We start from the raw sequence: 10,000 nt of genomic DNA on the forward strand, positions 1-10,000 counted from the left end.
CCCATAAAACTTTAGCAAAGGGCCGGTGGTGGCCTATCCTATACCGTTGCCAGAAGCACGATTATGGCTACCTTTAACCTTAAATAAATTTTTAAAAATACTGAGGCTAGAGGGCTGCAATTTGGTATGTTTGATGATTGGAGGTTGGATGATCAACATACCAATTTGCAGCCCTCTAGCCTCAAAAGTTTTTAAGATCTGAGGGCGGACAGAAAAAATGCGGACGGACAGACAAAGCCGGCATAATAGTTTTCTTTTACAGAAAACTAAAAAATTAATGAATAAGAGCCTACTGCATATCTTAAAAGGCCAACTGTCTTCTTATTACATATACAGAACCCCAAGACCCCTATGTCTGAAATAGGACGGTAGCTGACTTGTTTACTGATTTATTGATCTTATATTTTACATATTAAATTTCAGTTATTTTATACATCCTTTCATTTCTGGCAATATTCATTTCAGTTTTTCAGTATCTTACTAACAGAAGGAAGGAGAGAGTTCGTACATATAACGTCATTTATCTAATTATTTACATATTAATTTATTTATTTGTTCATTAAATATCAATATTTTCTAGTCAATTTTGCATTATTCCACCTTTTTCACTTACGAACATTCCATTAAGTAGAAGTATGCAATGACCATTCGGCAAGTTTTAGGTGCATTCATGAATGTAAGCTCTTCATAAATAACAATAATAATTATGGTAATAAAAAACTGATCAATAATAGTAATAAACACTGTTTTTTGACAACGATTCCCTACGGATAATGAAAAATTAATTTTTGTATTTAGGAAATTGAAGACTCAGAAAAATTCAGTGATTTTATTTTTTGTTATTATTATTATTATTATTATTATTATTATTATTATTATTATTATTATTATTATTATTATTATTATTATTATTATTAAAAGTAACAATATTTATAGTAATAAATTATGGAAATAAGGAGGTAAAAGAAATTTATCCTACCAAGAAATATACATATACTTGAAAATTTAAATAAAAACTAAGCAAAATAAAATCGTGCTGATACATAAATACAAAATTAAATTTTCTTCCCATTAATTTCCTCACCAATTTAAAATAATATTCTAGAGACTAAACCTACAATCATTAATAACATTAACCAGAAATCCCTCACTGAAGCCGAACAAACAAATAAAAAAAAAACCCACAGATAATAAAACCGTCAATTAAAAAAACCATTCGAGCAATGTACGAGGGAACAGGGCAACGAGCGTCCTTTGAAAAGCGTTTGACGCAAACAAGCAGTTCCGGAGGTTTAATGGTCATGAATTTTCATAGCAATCACAGGACGCGTTATCTGTGGCAGGAGATGAGCGACGGACCCACTCGTTTCGCGGCCGTACATATGTATGTACATGTATATATTCCCAGGTGCATGAATGCTTGTTTATACAAATAGTTTATTGGCGGTTCGTTTGCGCTCGCTCTCTCTCTCTCGTGTTTCTGTGAAGAGGTGTGTGTGTCAGTTTTTTCGACTCTCTCTCTCTCTCTCTCTCTCTGTTCTTTTGTTGGCAGATTCATAATCCACAATATGCCATGTCAGTGTCATATCTCTCTCATTTATTTAAGATTCATAATCCACAATCTGCCATGGCAGTGTGATATACCTCTTTTTTTAGATTCATGATCTTCAGTCTGCCGTGTCAGTGTGATACCTCTCATTTTTTCAGATTCATAGTCCACAATCTGCCATGTCAGTGTGATATCTTTTTTTTCAGATTCATAATCCACAATCTGCCATGTCAGTGTGATATCTCTCATTTTTTCAGATTCATAATCCACAATCTGCCATGTCAGTGTGATGTCTCTCAATTTTTTTCAGATTCATAATCCACAATCTGCCATGGCAGTGTGATATCTCTCATTTTTTCAGATTCGTAGACCACAATCTGCCATGTCAGTGTGATATATCTCATTTTTTTTCAGATTCATAATCCACAATCTGCCATGTCAGTGTGATATCTCATTTTTTTTCAGATTCATAATCCACAATCTGCCATGGCAGTGTGATATCTCTCATTTTTCTTTGTTTCATAACCCACAATCTGCCATGGCAGCGTGATATCTCTCATTTTTCCCAGATTCATACTCCACAATCTGCCATATCAGTGTCATATCTATTGCCGTGTCAGTGGGATATCTCTCTTTTTTTTCAGTTTCATAGTCCACAATCTGCCATGTCAGTGTGATATCTCTCATTTTTTTCAGATTCATAATCCAAAATCTGCAATGGGAGTGTGATATCTCATTTTTTTCAGATTCATAATCCACAATTTGTCATGGCAGTGTGATATCTCATTTTTTTCAGATTCATAATCCACAATCTGCCATGGCAGTGTGATATCTCACATTTTTTTTGGTTTCATAATCCACAATCAGCCATGGCAGTGTGATATCTCTCATTTTTTTTTCAGTTTCATAATCCACAATCTGCCATGTCAGTGTGTTACCTCTCATTTTTTCAGATTCATAATCCACAATCAGCCATGGCAGTGTGATATTTCTCATTTTTTCAGTTTCATAATCCACAATCAGCCATGTCAGTGTGATATCTCATTTTTTTTTTCAGTTTCATAATCCAATCTGCCATGTCAGTGTGTTACCTCTCAATTTTTCAGATTCATAATCCACAATCTGCCATGGCTGTGTCATACCTTTCATTTTTTCAGATTCATAATCCACAATCTGCTATGTCCTGTGATATCTCTTTTTCATAATCTGTAGTCAGTGTGAAAAATTTGGAAGCTGGCAAAGTAGATCTTGCGGTTTTGTAGCAAACATGTCACCTGCAAGGATAGAAGTCCATGAATTATAAATGACACGACGATGCCATTGGGGATATTTCATATCCATGCTTTGTCGAGTTCATGGAGTCCGTGTAAAACAAATCTGACATAATGTAAATTCATGATTCACACAGTTTAGCTTTCGTTATAACTGGAAATCAAAATTTTGTTTGTGAACTTATGTTCTGTATGGCGGCCTGTTTATAGGTTTGAATTGTGAATGTTATACCCTGTTAACTTAATATTAAAAAGAAAGAACCTCTGCACCCAAAAATGAACCTCTGTACCCAGGGTGTATATTTCTTTTTAATAGCGCCAAAACCGTGTTTATTCTTTTAGTAATGTCTTCATTATTGTGCCCTTGAGGTCTCAGGTCAGACCATTCATTTGTCAGACATTTCTTGATGAAATCTTGACAAATAAGCTTCAAATATGTCTTCTGAACGACAGTCAACATCATAAATATGGAAACAAAAGGCTGATGATTTCTGAAGTTAAAAAAGTCATCCTTAACATTTGGAACAAACACGCAAGTTAAAACAAATTATTCCTTATCGTTCAATGCTTTCAAAACTCGTGAAATAACTCGAAAACTTATCATAGCCCAATCTCTGAAGCTTCTGAAAACTCATCAAATTCAAACGATTGTTTGCAAAGTTGATATTTACAAAAAAAAAAACGAGTTGTCTGAGACAACAACAAAACAATGATAAAAGGATAACAAATGAAAAAAAAAATATAGAAAAAATCTTCCAGATACGATTATTAATCTAGACGTCCGTCGGCGATAAAGATCGTTTTGCGTTTTGTAGAAGTCTACAGGAAAAGCAATTTCAGAGGGGAAAAATTCCTGGTGTGTCTCTTTGTAGTAGAGAGAAAAATAGTATCACTTAAAAATTCTATTTTCTTCATTGCTCAAAGATACACCTGAATTGGATTTTGTTCTAAAGGAAAGAATTGTTTGCGAAAGAATATTTTCCTGACTTGATGAAAACTCGTGCGATTGGAAGAGAGGGGATGATTACTGAAGTGTTTTCACAACAAATGGAATGGTACGCATATATAAATATAAATATAAATATATATATATATATATATATATATATATATATATATATATATATATAATATATAATTATATACATGTATATATATATACTATATATATATATATATATATATATATATATATATATATATATATATATATATATATATATATATATATATATTTTTAGATCAGAATGTTACAAGCCCAAGGGCTCTAACAGAAAAAAGCCGTCCAGTAGAGAAAAGAAAACTGAGAAGTATACACTAAACTATCAAAGCAATATAGCAGAGAACGAACGAAAATGTAAATAGAAATCAAATGATAAAAATAAAGGTAAAATAGGTAAGACAAACAACCAAATGATCACTCTGTAAACTACAGATAACTTCATTTCTCGTTCGGATTTTTATTTCACCTTCGAGTTCCTGGGAAAAATATTTAATCCTCCTAAAAAAAGTGACTTAAGGCTTTTTCAGTGGAGAGAATTCATAGAAGAGAGAATTCATAGAAGATATTGCAGCATCCAGCGAAACTCCGTAAAATATTAATACCTGGCCAAATCGGCAAACTCAACATTTTGAAAATGAAAGGAACTGATTTAATCGTAAAAGGATTCGGTAGAAACAGAAAATAATTTTAATAATTGAAGTTTGCAAATCGATACCTCTTGGACATTGAAAGGGATAATACTCTAGTGTGAGAACATTGTGTTATTGTCTGTTCTTAAGAAAATCAAAAAGCTAGACAGTGAACAACAACGTTATACTGGTAGAAGACACAACTTTGAAAATAAACTCTTATTACCAGTGAGGTATTTTATAAATTAAAAGCATTTACGATGGCATAGGAAGGTACATTACAGTGAAAGGTATACATTGTTAGAAAAATTATATCTTACTTTTTGTTTTATATGCACCAAAAACATCGATATTAAAACGATGAGATATATAACTATGTGAGATGGACTTTAGTAAATAAAGGCTATTTGTTCTGCATAACTTATTGGGTCAAAAAAAAGTTGATATTGAAAATTATTGACTTAGCTTTGTGAGACGCTTTTTAGGAATCACACTTGTTCAGCGTGGTGTATAAATAACTAGTAAATAAAAATACGCCGATGTTTCTTCGGCGCAATCGAGTTTTCTGTACAGCGTATAATCTAGGCCACCGAAAACAGATCTATCTATCGGTGGTCTCAGTATAATGCTGTATGAGCCAAGGCCCGTGAAACTTTAACTCCGGCCCGGTGGTGGCCTGTCCTATATCATTGCCAGAGGTACGATTATAGCTAACTTTAAGCGTAAAGAAAATGAAACACTACTGAGGCTAGAGGGCTTCAATTTGGTATGTTTGATGATTGGAGGGTGGTTGATCAACATATCAATTTGCAACCCTCTAGCCTCAGTAGTTTTTCAGATCTGAGGGCGGACAGAAAAAGTGCGGACCAACACACAAAGTCAGCACGAGTTTTCTTTTACAGAAAACTAAAAACCCGCGTAGGGGAGGAGTGCCGTCAGTGCACCTCACGTGGTGCACTGTAGGCATTACTTACTTCGACCCCTAGCTGCAACCTCTTTCATTCCTTTCACTGTACCTCCATTCATATTCCCTTCCTTCCATCTGACTTTCCACCCTCTCCTAATAATTGCTTCATAGTGCAACTGCTTTGAGGTTTTCCTCCTGTTACACCTTTCAGACCTTCTTACTGTCAGTTTCTCTTTCAGCGCTGAATGACCTCATAGGTCCCAGCGCTTGGCCTTTGGCCTAAATTATACATTCTATCTATCTATAAATAAAAACACCTGGGAATTTTGATGATCAATTATAACTGGAAAATATTTTTATTGAGAAATTCTAGTTTATCGTGCAGTAGTCACTAGATCAGAAATGCGGACCACCTGTGTGTATATATGTATGTGTATATATGCATGTGTATATATATGTATATATATACATATACACACATACATATATATGTGTGTGTGTTACTCACAATTCAGGAATAAGAAATTTTTATGGTATAAAAGAGAGAAATATACTTTTACTTATTTTTCTCTAGCGGGCCACTTTCAAAATCAAACGGGCCACTTTTGGCCCACGGGCATGGGGTTGGACGGCCATGGTCTAGTACCTTAGATGTAAAAAAAAAACAACAAAAATAGTGGACAGGACGTATCTTTAAAGGGGGGAAATAAAAATTATTAACTGTTGACTAAAACGTGAAATTTAGTTTCACAACCGACTTCATCTTTGATTCGCCCCGTCCATATCTGGTCGGGAAAACTCTGCATGCAGTTCGTTTGATGTTGACTTTTCCTTATTTTTTATAAACTGCCCAAACACTGCTGGCGTCTGTGCAGCCTGAACGGTCTGTGAAGTCTAAACAGTCTGTGAAGTCCGAATATTCTGTGCAGTCTGAACAGTCTGTGCAGCCTGAAATTCTGTACAGTCTGAACAATCTGTGAAGTCTGAGCTGTCTGTGCAGTCTAAACAGTGTGTGAAGTCTCAACTGTCTGTGAAGCCTGAACAGTCTGTGCAGTCAGTGAAGTCTGAACTGTCTGAACAGTCTGAACTGTCTGAACAGTCTGAACTGTCTGAACAGTCTGTGAGGGCTGAACAGTCTGTGAGGGCAGGACAGTTTGTGAGAGCAGGACAGTCTGTGAGAGCTGAACAGTCTGGAAGTCTGAACTGTATGTGAAGCCCGTGAAGTCTGAACTGTCTGAACTGTCTGTGAAGTCTGAACAATCCGTGCAGTCAGTGAAGTCTGAACAGTCTGTGCACAGTTCAGCTCAGCCATACTCCAAAAGCCAGGTTCATAGGACAGAGCAGTCGAAACCGCTTTACAGTCTAATTCTGTTCAGTACAGTGCATCGGCACAACAGTCATATCTGGGTGTGTTTTCTGTAAAAAAAAAAAAAAAAAAAAAAAAAAAGAGAGTCTGCCCGACCTCTTCCCTTTACTCTTAAGGCGAAAATTTCGAGTGCAGCCAAATCCCCAAGCTTTTTTTTTAATATATATTTTTTTTTCATTCGTTTGTTGATTAAGTTGGAAAGTTAGCTCTTCAGCTCTTAACCGGATTACTGGCGCTAACTTGATCAGAGCTTTGTTATATATATTGTCATCGCTGACTGCAGGAAAAAGAAGCGCTTTGGGAGAAGGCGTTTTTCCGTGTTTTTTTTTTTTGGGAGGTGGTGCTTGTTTGTGAATTCTGAGTGCTAGAAATGTTCATAGTTCACGCTGTGTTCATTTTCTGTGTTCAGTATATATATATATATATATATATATATATATATATATATATATATATATATATATAATATATACACATATATAATATACACCTATATATAGTGTACATATACACACAACACATATATACATGTATATATATATATATATATATATATATATATATATATATATATATATATATATATATATATATATATATATATATATATATATATATATATATATATATATATCTATATATATATATATATATATATATATATATATATATATATATATATATATATATATATATATATATATATATATATATATATATATATATATATATATATATATATATATATATATATATATAAGAGCCTCGATGGCTCGGTCGGTAGAGCAGCAGACTCGGACTTCATAAGAAGTCTGTGTCGCGGGTTCAAATCCGCAGCCGACCGGTCAGAGGGGCGGACACTTTGCTATCCGTGTAGACACCCCGGGATTATCTACGTAATCAGCAGATAGGTTTGCTGAAAGCAAGTGGGCGTTACAGACTAATACACACGCAAACAAAGCCACTCCAACATCATCTAAAAAAAAACATAACAGACGCCTCACACGTCTCGAACTGTCGGCCTAACCGCTCACGTCTCCTTGCTGCTGGGAGAAAGGGAGCTGGGGATTTGGAGCGATACATATACACGTGCTACCGGGGTCTAAGCGATGTCAGGCAGGGCAGCCGATCGAGGCTACAGCCTACCCCAACGCCAAATCAAAGTCCTTCAAAAGAAGGCATCGTGCTTACCCCATATGAAAAATGGGAAAACGCACGTTAAATGGAACATGCTTTTCTAGGTCATCTGTAAAAGTTAAGTATATCTTAGTTTAACCAGACCACTGAGCTGATTAACAGCTCTCCTAGGACTGGCCCGAAGGATTAGATTTATTTTTACGTGGCTAAGAACCAATTGGTTACCTAGCCACGGGACCTACAGCTTATTGTGGAATCCGAACCACATTATAGCAAGAAATGAATTTCTATCACCAGAAACAAATTCCTCTTGTTTTTCACTGGCTGGTCAGAGATTCGAACTCGCGACCAACAGAGTGGTAAGCTGAGAACGGAACCCGCTCACCCAGCGAGGTCATCTGTAGGTCATATAAAGTCTTCTCTATGGTCTTTACAACCTTCCTTTCATCGGCTTGTAGCTGATGAAAAGGTTCAATAAAGTTAAATAAATGGTAAAGGTTAAACAAAGGGTAAATAAAAATATACTGTTTTATTAGATTTGGTTAGAGTTACAAAGTGATGAAATAAGATACAAAGTACACAGGTCATTACAACAGATGGGTTACAGAATTCTGACAGGCTGATGGTTGGTGCTTTTGCGTCACGTTCCAGGGGGTGTTGCGATCTCCTTGGCCCAGTCGGTGAGGTTGGTTGGAGGATGGGTGTGTGGGAGGTGGGGGGGCCTCCCATTGCTGGATGCTGCCGGGGGGAGCAGCAGTCAACACCCATCCTGCAGTCAACCCCATCGAATGGGCCAAGAAGATTGCAACGCCTCTGGAACACGACGCAGCCGCATCAACTGGTGACCAGTCAAAATCCTTCAAAATTTTGGGTAATCGTGGGCTTTCTCTCCTGTTTGTTTCTTCATAGTTTCCTTTCGTTTTCATCTTCCATCTTCATCACCTTCATCTGCGTCGGAATCATCTTACTCCCGGGAAAACTGGGGATCTTGAAAAAGCTTATCCGCCAAGTCCTTGATGAAGTGCCTGACTGCGTCGTATTCTTCTCTCTCTTCAGCATCACAGAGGAGATCATTGGCATAGGCGACCTTCTGCATGATTTCGTTCCTGTGTCCTCGCTCTTCTTCAGACAATTGGCACTTGTCAGGGTTGAACTTTAGTGCCCGCTTCCTATAGGCCCACTGTATCTCCTTCTTGGTGGCATCCTCTGCAATACCTAGGATGTAGTAGGGGCAGCCATGACGTTGCAGTCTTTGCAGGGTTTTAGCAGCTGCAACCAAATCTTTTCGATCGTGTAATTTCTCAAGCTGGACTAGAGCTTCACTGTGTCTGCCAAGCAACAAGAGACACAGTCCGAGTCTTATCCTGCAGTCCGCTTGAGTGTCGTCCATGTCCAATATTCCGAGGAAACACTCAGATGCTTCTTCCAGCTTTCCAAGCTTACAAAAAACGTTTCCTTTCATCTTGTTCTCTTCAAGGATAGTAATAGAGTTGTTGATCACAGTCACTTTCTGTTGTCTTTTCGCCAATTTCTTCCTCTGCTTTTTATTCTTGTGTTGAGGCAATTGAGCTGTGGCTTCCTGGGTATGGACATTCTTCTGCAGATGTAGACTCTTGTGCACCTCATTTCCTTGATTTTTATGTACATCAGGATTTCTTGCAGGAATAGGCACTTCTTGCTGTGAGGTCTGCAATCTTTCTTCGAGGTTTTTGTTCACCTGGTTCCATCTTTTCCTTTCGGCTTCTTGAGCCTTCACCTTCTCTTCGAGATAGCGGCAGTAGAAATCGTCGTCCACAGCCCGAGTCTGCAGTTCCTGCAGTTGTTCTCGGCTGTTTTCACATTCTCTCTCTTTCGCTGCGAGTTGTTCATTCAGACGTTCCACTGTCTTTGCCTTCTGGATTAGCGCCTCCTGCAACTCTTCTAGCCTCTTCTTCAGGTGTTTCTTCTCCTCTTCAGCAGAGTCGAGGCCTTTACCGAGCTTTTCGACGTCATGCTTCTCATCCATCAAGTCGTAGGAAAGTTCGTCGTCCATCAATGCGGGAGCATCTTGAGCAATCTGATCAGCCTTCTGGCCTCCAATGTGCAGATGCACGTGGCCAACAAGTCGTCCCAGTACAAGAGCTGCCGCGTTCTTACCA

The 10,000-nt window shown here is 37.1% G+C and overlaps 1 protein-coding gene across 1 annotated transcript in view; it reads right to left on the minus strand.

Moving 5' to 3' along the window:
• Window positions 1–10,000, minus strand: part of LOC136830291 (uncharacterized) — a 390,310-nt gene that overhangs the window by 9,944 nt on the left and 370,366 nt on the right. The gene's annotated exons all lie outside the window — the stretch shown is intronic.

The sequence above is a fragment of the Macrobrachium rosenbergii genome, chromosome 46 (assembly GCF_040412425.1).
Source record: "Macrobrachium rosenbergii isolate ZJJX-2024 chromosome 46, ASM4041242v1, whole genome shotgun sequence".
Classification (NCBI taxonomy): domain Eukaryota; kingdom Metazoa; phylum Arthropoda; class Malacostraca; order Decapoda; family Palaemonidae; genus Macrobrachium; species Macrobrachium rosenbergii.